The sequence below is a fragment of the Anser brachyrhynchus genome, assembly GCF_964034855.1.
Source record: "Anser brachyrhynchus genome assembly, chromosome: 6".
NCBI lineage: Eukaryota > Metazoa > Chordata > Aves > Anseriformes > Anatidae > Anser > Anser brachyrhynchus.
The window spans coordinates 20,294,164-20,315,086 of NC_137700.1; the positions used below are offsets into that span (position 1 = coordinate 20,294,164).

General features: G+C 50.1%; 1 protein-coding gene and 1 long non-coding RNA gene across 2 annotated transcripts in view; both read right to left on the reverse strand.

Annotated features, from left to right (window-relative positions):
* UNC5B (unc-5 netrin receptor B) overlaps positions 1-2,865 on the reverse strand; it is a 62,029-nt gene extending 59,164 nt beyond the window's left edge. The window contains exon 1 of the mRNA XM_080597351.1: positions 2,730-2,865. The gene's annotated coding sequence lies outside the window, so the exon portion shown is untranslated. The remainder of the gene's footprint in view (positions 1-2,729) is intronic.
* Positions 2,866-7,025: 4,160 nt separating this feature from the next.
* The window catches only part of LOC308197226, a 126,890-nt gene continuing 112,992 nt past the window's right edge, over positions 7,026-20,923 (reverse strand). The window contains exons 30-32 of the long non-coding RNA XR_013952688.1: positions 12,826-13,001; positions 10,654-10,829; positions 7,026-10,005 (exon numbers count right to left, since the gene is read on the reverse strand). This is a non-coding gene — a long non-coding RNA (uncharacterized lncRNA). The remainder of the gene's footprint in view (positions 10,006-10,653; positions 10,830-12,825; positions 13,002-20,923) is intronic.

The window sequence follows — 20,923 nt, forward strand, 5'->3', positions numbered from 1 at the left end:
GCAGTTGCTCAGACACAACGTACACTTCGCATTTCTCAGGACTGTAGCATCTGGGTTAAAGAAAATATCTAACATTGTAATGCCATTGTTTTAAAGGTTAATGTATTCCCTGCCATAAGCCTGAGCGGAGCTCTCAGCCCAGGAACAATCATCCTGTGGCAGAAAAGTATTGAGTAGGTGACCCAGGTCTTCTCCATCTCTAATTTTTATGCATGTGCGACTCCTTTTTCATTTCTTTCCTTTTCCGGTTCACCCGTCCAAAGTAATATAAGAGCAAGGCTAAGCACAGCTGAGGCTTTATCCACATCACAGCCACTACACACACCCATCAGCGGATCTCAGAGCACCCATACTCTTCTGCTATTTTCCTTTCCATACGAAGGATTGCTGCTGTTGTGCATGCAGACCAAGATGCTTTCAGCCAACATCTTCCCAGGCATTTCCCCATACAGTAATCTTGAGCTAGAAGGTTGATCCAAGCACTAGAGGATAAGGAAATTCAAGCCCAAAGATGAAGGGAAAGCTGGTGCAGGCTTAACAGCTCGCACAAAGTCAGGCTCTGCCGCCCCAGGAAAGGAAAGGTGCAAAAGGCAAACCGTAGCACAGCCAGAGAGAGCTTTTTAGCTCTTGTAAAGAAAAGAAAAAAGACATTTTAAGGAGTTAGTAAGCACTAACCTGAACTGTAGCAGACCCAGAGCTCCTCCAGCACAAGTCTAGGGACAGAGGCTCAGCAAAGAAGAGCCCCAGGCTTCCCCAAAGCCCCTCGCCAACCCAGAGCTGCTCCCCAATTCCCCTTTTCCCCCCAGCAGCTGGGTGCAGCCAGTTATCTGTGGGTGGCAATGCGCCCCACCTGTTAGCCCATCCCTCCTTACACCCATCTGGGCAGCAAGAGAAGGGGCTGGCCCCAGCAATGACCACTTGCCTGATGCTGGGTACACCAGAGAGGGTTTTATCAGAGAGGGTTTTGGGGAGAAGTCTGTGATTTTCTGCACTGGAGGAAGAGGTTTCACCAGAACACCCGGAGAAGACAGCCCAAAAGGAAGCATCGAGCATCCTTAGAGAGGCTGCAAGGTGCTCTGAGGAGTTTTCTGTGGGAATTACATGATCGTGATATTTTCTCTGGTTAATTCTTGTTGGTGTTGAAGAACGCACAAAATTCACCCAAAAAAAAAAAAAAAGGCATTTTTATGTCAGGTAGCAGAGAGGTGAACAGTTTTGACTGACTGGATGAAAGAGCTCGGGAAAATTCCAGATCAAACGAGATAAACTGTCTGAGTGAAACAGGGCTTTTCAGCCCCTTTCTGAATAAAAACGTTGATGCCAGGGGGAAGGGCAGAAGGGAAGAAAAAAACATCCTAACAAACTAATTCCCTTTAAAAATTTTGAAAGGGATAATTTTCCTTTTTTTTTTTTTTTTTAATTGTGGCAAAGGTGTTTTTGTCAGATTATGGCAGCCAACAGCAAGAAGAATAAAAAATAGAATATGATAAGACCTCGTTGTTCAAACATAGGTAATCAGAGGGAAAATAACCTCGGGTGCCCAGCCTGTTGTCAGGCAGGCAATTTTGCTGCTCCGGGTCCAGTGCTGCTCAGGAGGGGACAAATTGGGCACTGAGGTCTCTGGCATAACCCTGCGATTAAGGGATTACCATTAATTAACACTGTGGCTCCGAGAGGGCCCTGCACGCCTTGCCTGCGATACGATATCTCTACATCGGCAGGAACCAGATGGGATGTGAATTTCCAAAATCTGCAAGACCCAAAGAGGAGGTAGGGGAGTGGGGGGGAAAGGGACAGGGCAGGGAGACGGGCGCAGAGGGGAGGGCACGAGGTGGGGAAAGAGAAGCTGGAAAGAATGCTGAGCTGCACGCACAGGTCAAGGAACAGAAGTAGGTATGGTGAGGAAAGAGGCTGAATAACCAGGTCTAAAGAGAGGAAGAAATTGCATCAGTGGAGAAAGAAGACCTATTTCCCGAGCAGGGGGTGTTGATGAGGCAGCCCTGTGCAGCCCAGGACGTGCCCAGCGTGGCGCATCCCCCTGGGTGCGGTACCCAGCACCCAGCAGCAGCCCGGCCTTAATTATCCATCATGTTTAGAGACAGAAACATCAAATACATTTACCAGACAGGCTGGCCAGGCAGCGTCAGAATGGGAGGATAGAGGTGTCAGACATAGCAGGGTCCCAGCTGATGTTATGTTCTCACTCTTTTTTTTTTCTTAGTATTAATTAAAAACAACACAAACCTTCCTCAGAACAAATTGCCTGGCCAAGCTCAGTTTGCCACCACACCACCAGCAGCATTAGGGCACCTCCCAGATCTTAACCGCGTCCAAATCCCAACACCTCAACACAAGGATAGGATCCACCTATAGAGAAGAGCCCGCCAACAGGAGCATCCCACCCCGGTGCCAGGAGCTCAGGACCATTCAAACACCATTCAGATACCTTTTTTCCCTAAAAAGTAAAGTGGAAGAAGAACGCTTGGTTAGCAGCTAATTTCCTATTTCTCTTACAGCAAGAAGATTAAAAGCTTTCTTCCCGATGGCTGCTTCGTAAAAGACCCAGAGGTTTGCTACTCATTTATTCCTTTAAAATAGATAATGCATTCCTTTTTCAGAGATGTGGTTTTATGGGTACAACCCTCCACCACACTGTCTTCTGAGCTGATTTTCCATACAGCCCAGAGCTAGGGAGCAAAATGAGAAGGTTTTTCCATCTCCAGCCTTACCTTGTGGCCTCTGAGCTTTATCTGAACCCCTTAGGAACATGGTGGTTATGATGGCGAGAGGCTTTCATCCACGCGAGGAGGTCCTTTGCTCCCAAAAAGAGGTTACTGCTGCTTGGAAATCAGCTCTCAGGTGAGCAGCTTTGAGCTTTAAGTCATGAGCGGGTCTGAAACAAAGAAAATAAGGTTTGCACAGCCCTTTTAATACACGTTGGCCAAATAAACGCTCCTATTTCCATCCATAAATATCAGGTAGGAGAAGCGAGCTCAGCACACCTTTTCGTTTGTATGCAGCGCTGTTTTATTAAATAAAAGTGCACTCTCCAGGAACAGAGCCCGGCCACCAGCTCAGGCAGCCCATGTTGGAGCGGTTATTGATAGCCAGGCAGCAATTCGTAGTGGGGCTTGTTCCTGTGAAACAGGAAAAAGGAAAGGGAAAATAAGGGTTGTGGTGCAGGGCCCACTCATGGAGATGGGGTGGGGGGAGGAAAGGAGTTGCTGGGTAAGCACCCCCAGGGACATCACCAAAATCCCCCAAATAACTCCAGTTCCAGGCTGATGTCAGCAGCGACCGTCCTGCTCTCAGCACGGCAAGGGGAGCGCGTGCTAACCCCTTATCTCCCATACACTTGCATCTTCAGATATTTAAAGCTCAATTTTTTCTCTTTAAAACAAAGAAAACTACAAGTGTCTTTTGTTTTTTCATCCGTGCTGCAGGTGGAAACCCCAGCAGCAAGGCAAGAGGGGGCTTCTCCCCACTCCACACCACTGCCTCAAGCTCAGCCCGGCGTCTGTACAGGAGAGGTCTGCCCGCACGTAGGGAAAAACAATCACAGGCAGGCGCTCGCGGGATTTGTTTCGGAACAATGCTGTAATAAACCAGAGGATAATCTGCTGCCCAGGGACTGGTCTTCTTCCCGGAGGGGCAGCACTCACAAATTGGGCAGTCACATCGCGTTATTTCCAGCGGGTGAGCTGGGGATGGGGACGGTGACAATCGAGGTGCCCCCGCAGATGTGTCCCCAGCTCCTCATCGCCACCCCTGCGGGCAGGGAGGGGGAATTCACAGCTCTGATAAGGCCCAGGGAGCTGCCGGCTCCAGCTCTGGCCACAGATGGTCCCTGGAGAAATTTCCCCGTGTTCAAGCTAATCTTCTTACCAACGGTGATGTTTTCGGTTATTTATTTATTTTATTTCATCCGACACATGTCAAGCAGGCCTGCTAAGCCTATTACATCTCCAGGGAGGTTGGAGTTTTCTCTTTTATATATTTATTTATTTATCCCCTCTGAGCGCTGCTTGTCCCCTTTTGGGCTCCTCTGGACGTTTCTCCATCACCGAGTACAGACCAACATTTTATAATTAACACTGGGAGCACCTCGTGGGGTTTGGAGGCTCAGGTGAGATAAACAGCCAGGTCTTGGCTAGACATCCAAAATTTCCAGAGCTTGTAATTTTCAGAAATGAGCTATAAAACTTGCTGGAGCATCTCTTATTGCTGCGTTTGCTTCCACTAAGCCCTCAAAATAAATAGATAAAAAGTTAGCTGAACATTTTTTCTGTGCATCTCCAGTGCAAAACAGCTCAAGCTATTAATAAAAACACAGTTGGGACTTGCTTTTTTTTTTTGTGTGTTATTGCTTGTTTGTATTTACGAGCAGAAACAGGCAGGGATTAGACCCCTGGGCTGGAGGGTTGTTTAACCTCCTAAATACTCACCCACCTTCTAGCTCCAGGTTGAGGGACACGTGCTGGTGAAGGGCCACCTTCCCCAAGTCCTCTCTCCCAGCTCTGGTAGGGAAAGTGTAGCAAGCCAAGCTGAAAGGAGGAAAAAACAAGCAAGCAAGGAAAAAGTCTAATTGCTCTGTAAATGGCCATTTTCTGGAGGAAGCATCAAGCTTTCGCCATGCAATGGGAGACCAGAAATACCAAAGGAGCAGGAAACATTCATGCACGTCCCGCACACACACCAACACGTACGCTCTGGAGACTTTGCTACAGAAAATCAATGCGGGCTTATCAGCCTGCAGCAGAGCCCGGACAATTAAACATTTCCCTCTCTGCCTTTATATATTGGATTTAAGTTCTGAAGTTGGTCTCACCTGTGGATGGGGGGGGGGGGGGGGGGGGAAGGAAGAATCTGAGCCAGCATCTCACAGAGAGTTATCTCCAATGCAGGGAGCAGCCAATATTATTTCCATGGCTAACTGCTGCCTTCTTTGCCCTCAAAAAAATACATCTGTCTCTTGTTTCCTGGCTACGGACCAAAAAATAAAAGGAAGGTAGGACACATTCAATATTGATTTATTTACTGGAAAAAAAAAACTTCTCCTCTCCTTACACAGAGCCCAGCACTCCCAGGAAGCCCTTCCCCAGGAGCAGAGTTTTGTGTCCTCGTGTTCTCCTCCAGCACAGAGCAAAACTTTGGAGAACAGGGCCAGCAGACACCAGAAAGGGGGCCCGAGGAGCAGAACTGAGCTGAGATTTGGAGCCCTAGATGGAGAGGCACCAAGATGCATCACAAAATTATTCATACACCTGCTGCAGCTCCATGGGCAGGTCCAGGTAGATCGCCTGGAAAATTGGGGAGGGGAAGGAGAGGGAGCCCACGATGCTGTTATAGCACAAAGCCAGAGAGCAAGAAGCCACATTTGCAGGCACTTGGACTCCCTGCTGGTAGGAAATGGACTGGGGATGTTTTTTTGGCTTTCGCGGAGCATGAGCAATGCTGGTACTTCCAGCTTCGCCCTTGCAAATGCTTGCACAGCGTAGCGCAGGTGATCTGTGCCCCTGCCTGTTCCAGCAAAACCTGGGAACGGTGTTAGCTTTACGTTTCCTTTCAAAAAGGTGATGCTGCTGGCCTTCAAACGACACGGGAGAAGAGGTGACACAGGGAGGTGACTGTGGCCAAGCGGCTGACAGAAGCTGAAAAAAAAAAAGCATGCCTGACCCTTGCTGACACAGCCAGCAACACATCAGCGCTGGCAGCCCGCCTGCACCAGGAGAAAAATGCAGAAGAAAGCAGCAACAGCAAGCAAACCCCTTCTTTATTTCATTTTTCTACCTGGCTGGTCATATTCAATTCTGTACTTAATTGGTGGCAGAAAAGTTTCTGGAACAAAAAGCATCAGTTTGTTGTTTTTGTATTTTTTTCCTCTTTCTCTTAAAGCTTTGTCAATGGATTTAGAGTGGGTCAAATGCTGCCAGCTCTCCTGGCTATGGCACACACAGGTTGCGAACAGCTCCAGAGAGATGTGAGCAAGGGAAAATGAACCTAAACCCATCACACCCATAAAACTCTGGGGTTAGGGAGAGGCAGATCCCCATTTCTGCATGCAAAAGAGGGCCCTTGTGCACAAACGGAGGTACTCGAGGTTCGCTCCTTGTGGTTTTGTTATTTATTACCCCAATTATTTCTTTTTATTATTTATAACAAGCAGCCCAGTGACCACTTGAGCTGATCTGGGGGTTAACATCAGCTCGCACGAGCTGCTCAGACACCACTTCGGGGCAATGGATGGAGCCCAGGCTGAAAACCACTGTGAGGCCATCGGTAAATGCAGGCCCATGACAATCCCACTGACATCTCTGGATTGCTTTATGCTCCTGAGATGTGAGCACACACATCTGAATTGGGCCCTAGGTTCATTGCAGATCGTCTAGTTAAGGAGACGAGAAGAAAGGAGGTTCTTCCATGGATGAAGACCAGCCAGCTGAGAAAAAACAGCATTATCCCCTTGTTTAAAGGCATCACAACTCAAGGACCTGCAGCTGACTGAGTTCTGTACAGGGTAAAATCTGTATTTTCAGCTGCAATGCCTTCCCTCTCCTGGTTAGGACCAGGCTTCTTATTTTTCCTTTTATTTTTTTCTTTCTGGGAAGAAACTATTATTTTGCCATTTCCACGTGCCCTAAAAAGAGTTCTCCTCTCCTGGCTGTACACGTACTTCAAGATAACGCTGTAATCTCATGTGGAACAGCTATCTCATGTTAGATCATGTGGAAACACTTCAGACAATAAAGGTACAACAAGCCAGAGTCAAATTTAGACACAAAGCCAGTAATTAACAAAACCCAGATCTCTTGCAAGGCAAAGCTATTGTATATAACAAAATACAACGTAGCACCTAAAAAAAAGCCTTTTCCTCACATAAAGCCTGTCTAAGCCTAGCAAGTCAGGCATCATCAGTGCAGCTGAAGAGCTTTACGTTGCCAGAGGATTCAGAGCAACCTGGGTCCATGCCTGTGCCAGGGCCAGCATGGGGAGGTCTCACCTGCAAACCAAGCAGATATATCATGACACCAAGGTGTGACGCCCTGTCACCCTCGGGTTTGGGATCAGGGTGCTAAAACACAGAGAGAGAAGTTGTCAGACCAACTTCTAGCTCGGGGCATGTTCCCAATTAGCTTTCCAAAGGAAAATGGATGAAAATGCAAGTTTGCTGCTCCAGACGGACCCAAACACCCCATAAGTCCAAAAATTTCCTTCGTGCTAAGCCTGGAAAACAAAGCCTTAGGAGCACGAACGAGCTGCAAGGAGGCAGGGGAAAGTTAATCAGGTTCAGATCAAAGGAAAAACAGTGAGCAATTTCATCCGCAGCCCTGCACATGAGAAGTTTGCTGTGACTCGTTCCCCCCAACTATTTTTTCACTTTCAGGCTCCTGACCTTCTCCGTTCCGGCCAGGAGGGAATAGGAAAGCTCTAAGAAAGCCATTCCTGTGCTATTTTTAGCAGAGCCAGAAGAAAAGTGACTGGAAATAATCCATGAAAGCAAGCTTTCACCTTGATTTTCAGACTCTGGAGGCTTTGATAGCCTTGATAATAATCACAACTTTACCAAAGGCATATAAACTGCTGAGTGAGACTGAGAGCATAAATTGAGTTCTCCTTTTCTTCCTGCCTTGCTCAAAAGGCCTAGCAAACCATGGACAGAGACCAAAGGAAATGCTTTTCCTCCCAAGCCAGCACATTCAGGGCCACGCAGCAGCATGGAGACCCAGGCTTGGCTCCAGCACGCCAGCAGGAAAATTGCACGGTACACTTGGATGTGTTCAGGATACACGAGGATTTTGGAAGATGAGAGCACTTTGTGGAAGAGGCTGCTCTTTCCAAAGCAGGATTAAGACCTCTTCTAGAAATAACCATTCCCAGCCTCTACAGCTCGAGCAGACCATGCATCAAATGCATCACAAAAGCAAACAAAAATAATGGCACAACAACATCCAGAAGAGAAGTCCTCAGCCTTAAGATATTGAAATCCACCAAAGGAGAGCCAAACTAGTTGAAACAAGGCTTATAGAAAGCTATCGGGCCAAGAGTGGCTGCACAGGGAACCCCACGTTCCTCTGCCTGCCCCCGACCTGCGAGCACTAACACAAGCAGTTGCTGCTGGGACACAGACCTCAGCTGGGTGCTTTGGAGACCAGAGGATTTAATTAGACAAGGCATGCTCCTGAGGTGCTGATAATAGGAACAAAACAAGGGCTGATCCCATTAAGTTGAGCTTTTCTGTTGATTGCTGCCATCTGATGTCCCCTTCTCCCCCACTGCTCCTCACTGCATGTTTCCCCCCCTCCTCTTGTGCTGCTAGGGGACTGAAATTTTATTGTCCAGGCTCTGCTGGGCTTCAGTATAATACGGTGATGATCATCAGCCCTCTGCCATGCTTCCAACCAGGACATACTAAGGCCATTTCGTCCCAGGGTGGCCATCCCAAGGCTCTCATCCAGCTCTTCTCCTCTCCTGAGCATCCTTCCAACCCAACGACCTCTCTCAACATGACTATTCGGATCCCCCTATTATTCAGACTTTCTTAGGACTTGTGCTCATTGCAGCCCCAAGGACGGGAGAAACGAGCATCGTCCCTTTGAGCCTGGAGATTTGATGATCACTGGGGACAGCCACGACCTCGAGGTCTGCATCCAGACCTCGACCTTACCTCCAGCACCCATTTTTGGGCCCCATCAAACCACTCACCCCAAAAACAGCCGCGATGGGCACGGCAGCATCATAACTCCCACTTTGCTGAGTTTTAAAAACCTTTTTCCCAGATCGAAGAGGTGCTGGTAAGTGTCGTGGCAGGAGAGATTTACTGCTGTCTCCGGAAATGTTTCATTATTCCTTGGTAAGTGGTGGCAGTGAATCTCAGGCTGTCTGCTGGCTGTAAAGGGCGATGCCGGGCAGATTCTTTCCGTCAGCTGGACTGGGCCGAGATCCGACATGTCACCTCCCAGGGCTGAGGGATATTGCGTCCAAGAAAGATTTTGTTTCTCTTGCCTCTTGGTAGCCTCTCTCACTCGTCCCTACTCCCAGCACTGTGTGCTTCTTCAGCTGAGCTATCATCACCAATTCTTCAGCTCCACGATATACGTGATTTCATACTCATCCTTAACTTAAGTCAACCCCGGCCATCAGTGGCTGATTTTCTAGGCTTCTCCCCATCTGTTTTTGGGGCTGAGAAGGCAGGACCCACTCACAAATTACTTAAGACATTCATTAAGCAGCAGAGTAGCATTCCCCATTTCACTCTCTTATCTCCCCGTAACTCCTATCATTATGTTTGGTTTTTTTGGACTACCACAGAGCACGAATTGTCACTTTGATAGATATTTCCAGCATAACTCCAAGATCTCTTCCCCAAGCAGCAACAGCCAGTTCAGAGCCCACTGCTCTATGTGCGAAGTTAGAATGATTTTCCCCCTGTGCATTGTTTTTCATTTAGCAGCCTTGAATTTCATCCGCCCTTTTATTACCCAGTCACTAAGAATCAGAAGGTCCTCTTCCCGTTCTTGGAGGTTGGCTGTATTTTAATCTTTTTGGTATTAACTCAGTGTTGCCAGCACATGCTGTTATTTCATTTCTTCCCCGGACCTGCAGCCAGGCCCTTTCTGAGGATACCAGATAGCAAGGTGCCAGCACAGGCTCCCTTGGGACTCTGCTGGTGACATCTCCCAAAATATGATTTATGTCACAGAGGAGAACTGGGGCAACGTGATGTTGGGGTAGCACGGTAGCTGCAGAGCCGTTTTAATCACCAGCCCACTGGAGCATCACATTGCTCTCCAGATTCAGGGAGCTGCAGCCGGATTGATGCTCCAGGGTGTCAGCAAGCACACGAGCTTCTTCTCGAGGCAACATCCTCCCCAAAAAATGGGAAAGTGTGTCACCCCAAATCATGTTTGGCTGTGGTTTTTAAATATGTACATATATGTATCCAGTGGCAAGGAAGACTCTCAAGTGTCAGCCCTCCACAAGCCAAGGCTGTCCTTGCCAGCACATCTGGAAGAAGCATCCCAGTTGTGCTCCAGCCAGTAAAAAGCTCACCCCAAAATTGCTCCCACCCCACAGCCGGGAGCATGACCGATACCTCGTGGCAGTTGTGCATGTGGGGCAAAGCAAAAATGAGGCAGCAGGGGCTCTGCACGCCGCTACCCACCCGCCAAGCTCCCCAGTTCTCGGGGACAGCCCTTTTCTACACCATTTGAGCCAACGGACCATGGACACCTTGCAAAACTCCACATTAAAATGAGCCATGGACACTCTCTCAACCATTTCTCAAAGCTATGCTGTAGAAAATAGTTTATTAACTGCTGAAGAATGTTTTCCCTCTATAATGAACCTTCCTGCAGTATTGAAGAACAGCCATGTCTTACTTTCCTCCTCTAACAAATGGCTTCTTTACAGTTTAATTAACTTCTCCCTGCTCTTCTTTTGTGGCACAGTGTCACCCTGGCCACAAGACAAACTCTGTTTGTTCCTTTATTCTGGAGAGCGCTGGCCTGTCAGATAAACTGCTCTGCCTAATTTGCTGGGGCTTTTCTTTTCCCACTCTGTATATCCCAGGGAGGGAAGGAGCAATAACAGCGAGCAGTGCTTTGGGGAGGCTGGGCACCGCGAGCGATGGGGTGGGGACGAGGCACAACTCACCTCCTGAAGGTTAACGGGGCTGGAGCCCTTCCTGCTCCTCCTGGCGCCTGGATTTTTCGGCCGATGCCCTGCTAGGTGGGGAGGTTGGAAGTAGAGGTGGGCTCAGGGAACCTGCTTGACTTGGCAGTCACTGGGGGGCATCACTGCGGGCAAAGCCTTGGACCCTCCCAGAGCACCTTGGAGAGAGAATAAAACAGGTTACAGGCGGCGTTGTCCTCATCCCGTTCGCTTTGTCCTGCTGTGAAGTCCTCACCTGGTGCAGCAAATGTGACATGAGAGGACCACAGGAGTCACCTGCTGAAACCCTATGCTCCTGGGGCTGGATTTGTCACGGGGTGGGGACAGGAGCCCCATGTCACAGACCTGCATCAACATCCCCACGTGCTCCTTTCTTTTCTCAGGTCTAAAAAAAAGCCTGGAGGAAAGGGGTTTTGTCCTTCCAGGAGTTAGGATTTTGCATCTTCAGTAGTGCATCTGTCTACACATACATGTTCGTATATATATTTTAGATATATACACAAAAATAAATATGAGTGAGATTATGTCACCGCACTACTGAGCAATGGGCTCCTGATGGCACACAAAACCAAACGGCCCCGCACCTTGGGGCTCACCATTTCACTCCAGGACCGAGCGTGTGCACCAAGCCAGTGGCACAGACTGGGGAAAACAAGAGTTGCTCTCCTCTGCTGCAATAAAAAAGGATGCAGAGGCTGAGTTTGGGCTCAGATCGACCTGCTCGCACCTGGAGGACACATACAGGGGTGTCACACGTAACCCTAACCCTAGCCCCCTTTTGGGGAGCAATTGGTGCACCTGGTGTAGCTTGGGGGTCCTAGCAGCCCCGTGCCTCTGAGCCGAGCCCCTTTTTCAGGTGTCCTGGTGCCACACAGACCAGAGCCACTACAACACAGCCACACGGGGCTGCAGTTCCTGAGCAGGGCCAGTTAATTAATTGCACCCAGCTGACAGCAGCCGGGGCTTTTTGTGTGCTGGAGCTTTCAGACACCAATGCAGTAATGGTCTCCAGCACGCAGACGGTCTCAGGGGACTTGTCCTTCCTATCCAAAAAAAATTAATTAACGGTGGCAATAAATAAAGCAAGCCAGGCAAATGAGAACATCGGAGCCACTCTGGGGAGGCTGCTGCCGACGTGCAGCAGGAATCAGCCTTGGGATGCTGGGCACCCACAGCCAAATGCCTGCAAACTTGGGCAGCAGCTTCCTAGCAGCATGGTGCCTAGTCCACACGTGCTCTTTTGGGTAGGAAAAGCTTTTTTTTTTTTGGAGCCAGGTGGTTCTTGTCCTGGTTATCCAGCAGCATGCACATCCCCCACCCTGAGGTCTAATCACTGGCCACTCGTTTCTCGAGCGCTTCTTAGGCACTTCTAATTGGCACTTGACAAAGTGCCTGCCACATGTTGGTCAATACCAATTAGCATGCTTATTAAGCGCACGTATCTGCTTGTGGCAGTTATCTAATTACCTTGCAAGTGCACTGGGGGAAAGGCTCTGCAAAGGGTGCCGCGGTGGGGAGGATGCTTCAGATGCTTGGTGCGCAAACCCTGCGCTCCGCTGCTCTCCTTGGGAGCTGCTGTGCACGGAGCTGAGCACCCATCAAGCCTCCCCACTTGGTGGGAACATCACCTGCCCAGCTCCAAATCTGTCCACCCTAAAGGGATGTCCACAGAAGGGCCTTCCACCTTTCTTTAGTTTCCTCATGCACCTCCACAGCCCTTCTCTGGGTCTTGCTGCTGGCTCCAAGGTAAGTCAAGCTGTGGGACCCATCAGAAAACATGGGTGAAGCTGCTGAGCCTGTGACCAGAGCAGCTCTCAGCCCTCATTTCCTGCGATTTCCAGGGGAAAACAACTCAATTAGACATTTTGGGGGGTTCTCTGCAGAATTAATTGCATGTCAGCCAGGGAGTCAGAGGGACTAAAGAGGCCAAGACATCCGAAATTGCATTTACCAGTCTCCTGCTTTTTATTTTTCTGATTTTTAAAAGAAAAATTTTGCATATTGTCCTGCAGGCCAAGCCTAGCCAGCGGGTGCTGCTGCTATCAGACAGCACACAGAGCGGCGCAGTGATACGACGTGCATGCCTGGGAACCGAAGCAGAGCCCACGTACTGGTTTAATTTAATGCTCGTGAAAGCCTCCCATTCTGACACACCTTGGAACTGGGATAGCACAGCGTGGCTGGGAGAGATTTCGCATCAGAGCTCCGGTGGGCTGCAGCACCCTGCTGGAGCCGGGGATGGATGGAGCACAGCCGGGGCTTCCTTTGCTTCCAGCCAACAACACCACGAGGGCAAGCGACACGCCGAGCCGCTCATCTCTCACGCATGCCTATTAAGCAAAAATTAAAAGGAAATTACACGGTGAAGCCAGCAGCAAGGAGGAGGGGACGGGTTGTAATTACATGGCTGTTAGTTGGCTTAGAGTTCCACTTTAATGCTCCTGGCCCACACCAATGTTTTCTAGAGAAGTTCTCTCTCTTACTCAGGGTGAGGACCAGGATGCTCTCGATGCCCAGCCAGGTGCCTTTCAGATTTAGTCCCCCAGCAGGGTTTTGTTTTCAGCAGCCCCCTGAGCTGCTCTTGCCAGGCCCCCAGCAGGAAACAATTTTACTAAAAGCCTTAGGATTTATCTTTCAGCTGCAGATCTATCTTTATTTCCCAAGCAGGAGGAAGAGCTCACCAAAGTGAGCTCAGGGAGAAAAGAGACACTTAATTCTGTCCATCCCCAGGAAGCTCAGAGCACGAAACTCTCCCTTCATACCACAGCTCTCTGCAGACGGCATCAACGTGGAACTCCATGCATTTTGAAATGAAGAGTTTCCACTATAGCCTACTTTCAAGCACTTGAAACCCATAATATTTCAAAAAAACGAATATATTTGATTTTCTCCCTGTATGCACCTCTCACTTCGGAGCCCTCCCAAGCAAAGTTCTCTGTGCTAGAACAAAGCTGGGGAAGCTTCAGGGATACCTGTCTGCAAGAGGAACGAGGAAATGAGGATATTAAGAGACTTTAGAGGAAAATCCCCAGCTGTGGAGGCTCAGCACGCGGCTCTGGAGCAGACCTTCCTTGGCCATGCACACCTAACCCAGAGGAGACGTCGGTGTAGCAAGAAGGGAGCGATGACCAGATGACCTCCAGAGGTCCCTTCCAACCTAACGCCTTCTGTGAAAAGGGCTTAAGCACGTGGTCATTTAAGCAAAGAAATAGAGCTTTTTGTTTCTTAAATCTAGGTTTCCTCATCATTTTTTCCCCCAGGCATGCCTTCATCCTTCCAAAAGCAGCAGCCACCCCACAGAAGAGCACTGGGTGCCGAGGATGGGGTCAGCACTGGCAGCTGGGACTGGTCCCACTACCAGCGGTACCGACAGCTGCCAGCAGCTCAAGTGCTGCAAACAGACGTATCCTCCCAGGACAGGGGGGTTTGGGGAGGGCTGGGAGCCTGCCAGCTCCGAAAACACCCAGCATCCTCTGCCTCAGAAGGTGCAGAGGCATCTGCTGCCGAGCAGACGGCAGGAGCAGCAGAAGATGCGAGGGAGGGCGAGCGGGGAATGCAGCATCAGCACAGCCTCGGGGTGGGAAAAAGCCCCAGGGCACCTCGTGTAGGGGGAAAAAACCAAGGGACAGCCTCAAGAGGTGGCCAGGGTGGGCTCGAGGTGACACAGCAGCGCTGCCACCGCTTCAATCAGGGGGGCAGCCGCTGGGCTGGAAGTGAGTCCATGTGAAATCGATGTGCAGTTAGAGAAACCACCGAGGGCTGCCCGTCAATATGCTGAAAAGACACCGCTGCCTGCGACAGCCCCAACCAGCAGCCTGCTGTTATTGACAGGAGAAGTGGCAGGCTTTAAAAAACAGCATCTTGTTCTTCCCTCGTTCCCCCTCCTGAGCAAATTAACCCCAAATCTCTTTGTTTACCCTCTCCCCTAATAGGCTCTCGTGGCTCACAGAAATGGTATCCCAGGCTCTTTCCGGAGCAGAGCAGAGTCTTTGTTCCTTTTCATCCTGGGAAAAGGAAGGGTTTAGATAATCTCAGAATGCCAGAAAGCAATTTATTTTGACCTAGACTGTTTCTGCAATGTCATCTCTTGGCTTCGGCTTGAGGGAAGCGCCATTAGCCAGCGTTTGTGCATCACGCCCACGTCCTGGGCCCGACGAGCAGCCGGTCCCAACGGCCATCCCATGGCAGCTTGACCCCAAAGGAGAGCACCAAAATGCAAGAGAGACAGCCCACGGCCACGAGTGGGTCCTTCCTGCCACCTGTGGCATTACACACCCCAAAATCCCGATAACAGACCCAGGAGGGGGCTCTGTCCTATCCCCACTGCCCCACGGTGGCACCAGCCCTACAGAAACAATGTATCTTTCCCCCCCTCCCCAAAATAAAGCACTTTATTTAAGATTTTCTTTAAAGAATGGGTTCTCACTGCTCCTCCTTCCAGTTTCTAAGCCCTGGGGTGAGCTCAGCTTGTTGCCTCCAGGATGTTTTTGGCAGCCTCAAGCCTAGAAACTTTCTTCAGAAAGGAAAAGCGAAAGCAGGGAGCATCGCAGAGCCGCGCGGCTCATCGCAGGAAACACCACCAGATGCTGCAAGGCTCTCTCAAGAGCAGCGAGAGCTGACAGCACAGCATTTAGCAGACAAAAGCACTCATCCCTTCCAGCTCCCCCAGTCTGGCTTCGCCACAGCCCCAGTAACTCCCCCACTGCACGGCACAGGCTCTTAGCTCGGCCCCATCCCAGCAGCTTAGGGACTGCAATAACTCATCTCGCTGTCAACGGGGAATATTTTTAAATCTCTTCCTCCCTGCAGGCAGGGGACGCCTCCTCCACTTTTTCCAGGCAGATCCCTTTTTTTAATTTTCCTCTGAACAACAGGGGTTTAAATCCCAAATCCTCCCGCCTTCTTTTGGGGCGGCAGTAGAGTGGAGATTTACAGGAAGATTTGGAATCACTTGCTGGGAGCCCCTGGAAAGAAGAGCTGGAAGTTGGTGCGTCCAAGCTTTTGATACAGAGCAGGGCTTATCTTTCCCTTCTCTTCCCCCCAAGTTACATAAAAACATAAAAATAGTCTGGTTTGTTCCCTTGGCAGACAGCAGCACGTCCTGCAGAGCATCCTTGCGTCCTGAACCTCTTCCACCAGGGTGGGAGAAGAAAGAGCATCCCCTGGCTGGCTCCCGCCAAGCTTTATTTCACCCTGTGCATGGCACCGATGTGGACAGGCTTCTGGAAAGCCTGCAGTAGTTTCATCGATGCTTTGTTCTCTGCTTTCCACACTCAGGGTATTATTAGCATGCTGGTTTCGTTGTGCAATAGCACTGCAAATTGCGTTGGCGTGCTGTGACAGGGGAGGAGACGTGGTCACCACCAGAGCCTCACCAAGCCCCCCGCGGCTCATGCAGCCTTCATCCCTCTCTGCAGTCACACAGGAGGATGTCCAGAGGTGAGCCCAGACACCCACGGCTCACCCTGCATGGCACGGGATGCAAGCCCTTGTCCAGAGCAATGGAGGTCTGGCTGGCTGTTCTTCATGTGCCCGCAGACAACATGCCCCAGAGATGTCCTGAGACCACTGGGATAAAAACCACAAGGGTAGGTAAGGTCTTGCTCATGGGCAATGCCTTCTTTCACCTTTTAAGACCTGTCTATGTAGTAATTAAAGCTCCTGTTTCTAAGCCGCTTGGTATTTTAATTGATTTTCTCCACTGGCTGCCCACAGTCTAGTCATTCAAATCCGACATTTATCTCCCAAGCCCTCAGACGAGCGAGGAGGGAGTGCAACCAGCCCCATGCTTCCCAGCGGGTCCCTCGCGCTGGGGCTGCCGAGTGCCTCCTTGGGGACCCCCCAGCACTACTCACTGGTCCTTCCCGAAACAACAACCTTCCTGCTTCATTTAACCTGGCGTTTGAAGGCCGTGCTGCTCCCGGCAGGAGGTTTGATCAAGATGATGAAGGGCGACGTGCTGCCTGCCTTGCCTGCTGCGCACCCGCGGCAGCGACACGAGCGCACCCCAGTCCTGCAAGCCCATCGGGAATGCTGCAAGGAGCAGGGCAGCACCTTGGACCAAGGCGGCACTGCCCACCTCCATCCCAAAGAGTGGGGATGGACTTGGCAAAGATGCAAAGTGCCCTGACTTCAGAATAAACCAAATAAACCAGGATGTTTTGGGGAAAGGGGAAATCTGGGACCTACTGGGGTTTGGGTTTGTTCTTTATTTTCTTCCCCCCCTACATTTGTCTTCTTTTAGCAGGACCCCTGAAGCTCATGCCCAGAGGTGACAAGCATGTTTAATAAACCAATCTCTAGAGTGGGAAATTAAGCTCTTATGACATGGTAAAACTGCTGACAGTGGGAGAAGATTCCCGAATCCACAGGGTGACTGCAGGAGGTCGCTTCTAAAACCCAGAGGTAAACGCCTTCCCTAGCGAAAGCCAAACAAACATCACCACCACCAACAAAAAGCAAACACACGCAACCTACACTGTCCTTCCAAAATGTTCTTCTGGCCTTGAATTTGCCCATGCCTGTAGCCTGCACCTCAGGGAAACCTGCACACATTGCCTCTAGCCGAATCAACCAGGAGGCACAGGAAAAAAACAGCTCTTGAGGTGCTGGGTTTGAAGTCACTGAATGTTGGAAGCTTCCTAGCTTGAGAGAGGCTGCAGACAGATTCCTCCCTGCTACAGAAGAAGCAAGCCTCCAGCTTCCCCTAGGAATCTGGAAATAAGCCATGCATATAATAGGCGCACATTTAGTATGAAAGGAAGAGGCTTCACCATAGACAAATACTAAACTGTAAAAGGTATCAAGAGACGTTCCCAAGGAAAACCGAGCTTAACCTGCCCCTGGGCTGAGCAGGAAGCTCTCAGAGCTCCCAGGAGCTGCCGCGATGCCTGATGGAGAGGTAAAACCTACAGGCAGGCTCTACGTGCGCAATTTGCCTGGACTTCAGAGACACCAGGAGAAGGGGTCAGCAGAGGACCTCCCTGTGCCGTCAGCTTGCCAACAGCTCTCTCAAATCCTAAACCTCTAAAATCAGGGGGGCTGCAGGGAAAAAACAGAACATGGTCAGACCAAGACCAATTTCAAGACAAGATCAACCTCACAAGGCAAAGCATCCCAGGGATTTACACGTCTCGGCAGTGATGCTGTCACCGTGTGCGCCCTCCATAGGGACATCAGTCCAGATGCTCGGTGTCACACCCCAGCTCCACCCAGCCCATCTCCCCAGCAGCAGCAATCTCAGGGAATAATACAAGAGCCATGGCAAGCAAATTGTACTAAGACAGGACTACGGGTGCCTTGCAGCTCCTGACCCACGAGCAGGTCTGCATCCCACCCACATCGTAGGACACCATGCCGTGTGGTTTGAGCTGTGCAACCAGCAGAGCTCACAGGCTTAGCTCTGTGCCCAGCCACAAGAGCTGTCAGGGACAAAGCCACCTTCCTGGAGGCTCTGTGCCTGCTACAGCTCCTGTTCTGACCAACCCAGGCTCCCCTGGGTTTGTTCTGTCCCCATACCTCTCAGTGCCAACAGCCTCAGGACGAGCCAAACCTGCCTCTCTCTTCAGCACACACAACCTTCCAAACCAGCTCAAATCCATGCTGAGAAGAGCCATTTCAGCAGTTTGTCTCCAACAAAATTCAGTAACGCTGCTCCCCAGTGACACCAGCACATACCCAAAGCAAACCAAGACTTCCTGGGGCATTTTTTGGGCAGGCAAACCTGAGCCCTCACAGCCTGGGTGCCTGATAAAGCAGCTTTACTCAGGCTGCCCCAGCTCTGGGCACCACAGGGCTTCTGCTCTTTTCATAAGAAAATTAACTGACTTTAAAAAAATAAAATACAAAGAATTCTCATCATCTAGGCAGAAAACATCTGTATCCAACACCATCATCGTTCATGGCACCCGAGCACCTACCTGGGATGCACTAAATGCAAAGTGACAAGCAGCTGACTCAGGAAAGGCACTGCTGCACTCCAGAAAGGTTTTCTTTACAGCTGTAAAGAATAGAAAGCTTTTTTTTTTTTTCCTCCCAAAGAAATGTGAGAAGCAGCAAAATAAGCCATGCAGCTCCCATAAATACATCAGGCAAAGTGGCTCCCACCAACGGGCTGGGTATTTGTCACCTCAGGTGTGGAGCTTTTAGCTGAACGCATCCTTAGATGATTAAAAAGTCACTAGAGACAGCTGGAGCCCTTCTTTACTTATTATGAGGCCTGGTATAAAAATACATTAGTAATAAATTCCTGACAGGTGCCCCTGTGTATGGAGAACCCAATCGTGGCAGCTGAGTTATGGCCCTATAATTCTGCCGGGGGGTTCCGTGGCATCACGGCTCATTAACTAGTGCCTGGGAATCCCTTCGTCAGCTCGGTGCGAGCACAGCCCAAACCACAAGCATCTCTCGTGTTGTGCCGTGGCTCAGTGGCATCACCACATCCCGGCCTTGCCAAAATTATTTTGGTGTGATTATGTTCAGCGTAGACCTGCGCTAGAACAAGCAGATGTCCATAAGAGCCAACAAGAGGGAGATGTTGGCCATGATGTTGGCCATGCTCCTCGGGGAAGGAAACCCAAAATGTCTGGGGACATCTCGGCAGGGAGCTGGGCTCAGAAGGAGGACAGAGGGCAATTTCACACCGCCAATGCTAGCTGACACCACATTTCCTTTTCAGGGGCTTTGGCACCTATGAGGTTTGGTACAAAACTCTCACAAGGAGGAGACTGGTGTGAAAGGGGTGTCGAGGGTCTCACCAGCAGCTCTTTCCCAGACAAGGACTTCTCCTTACACATCACTTCATTCAATGAAGACAAGTGTTATTTTCCGGTGCCAGTGACCGTCAAAGATAAAGCTGAAAATAAAATGAGCCACCAAAGCTCTGTGCTTCCCCCCCATGCCCCTTCTTTTAATAATACCATGTTCTCAGCGCAGATTAACCTAAGCTTTGCTCCCAATTATTATTTCACTTCCCTAAGTGCAGAAGCAGAGAGGGGTTTGACAAATGAACCCAGCTCCGTTGTTATGCCGCACTTCCACTTCCGCAGCCTAATTTCGTGGAGAAGTCCCCCATCATACAAACTGGGGGCTCGGCGTCCCCCAGCCCTTGCTAGGAGTCCAGGCCTGCAGTTTTTTCACCTTTTAATCTGTGAAGCTTTAAAGGTTTTGCAGTGGGGCTAATTCAGGCCTGTTGGCAAGGGGGTTGCTCTCCTTATTTCCCCTCCTCAGGACCCTCCGAACCAGCTCAGCTCCCACAGGGGTACACAAGCAACATGCTGCAGAAAAGCCCTGCTATAACCACTTCTTTCTCTTCTCCGTGGAACAGCAATGCCATTGCTGAAGGCAGGGTTATTTAGGGACCCGTTTGTCACCACTCGGTCCTGAACAACCTGCTGAAATAAGAACAGAAAAGAGATTGCCCTCCAAAGCTGGAGCAGCAAAGCCTGGCCACAAAGAGAGCTCTTGAGGTGCTCAGCCCCAGAGCCAGGAAAATAACCCTCCTTGTCCTTCTCCTGGCTTAAATCAAGACATCCCTGACGATTCGGTGGTGGGAGGCTCAGCAGATCCACGCGCAAAGTGGGCTCCTTTCTGCTCTCACGACTGATGTCCCTGCTGGAGCACATCCAGTGCCGCAGGGACGAGCCTCAGCTGGTTTCACCTGCTCAGCTCCACAGGGCCGATATCCAACCTCGAGTATTTGCTGCACAAGCCGGGCTCGGCACTCGAAACATCCCTGAGCCGCTTCTTCCATTTGCAGTAACTGTATGGGGCAAGACAGGGGGTTGATTACATCTGCTCAGAGCAGACTCAGCGTTGCAGAAGTGGTCCTCAGGAAGCCAAAGAACAGGGCAAAAACAAGCACAACATCAAGGCAAATCAGCCCTGGCATCCTGAAGGGCTGCCACACGCGTATGCTCACAAACCTTTCCACCGACCAGGGTTACCATCGCTGCCCTTCGGGTGAGCAGAGGAAGAGGGGAAGGAGCTGCAAGGGTTATCCATCCTTTTTTGGGAGGAGGCTGTGTGCTCATCCCTAACCTGAAAGTAAAAATCATGGCAGCAGCTGGATACTTTAATAAAAATAAATAAATAAATGAGCTGGACGCTTTAAAAAAATCAATTTCATCCCTTCCTAACTTCTTCCCACAGAAACAAACAGCGTCCACATCCTCCCATCTCCATCCCCACTCCTTTTCACATCACCTACAGCCTCCTCTATGCAGGACGGGATTGTTTTGCTTCTTTCTGGGGG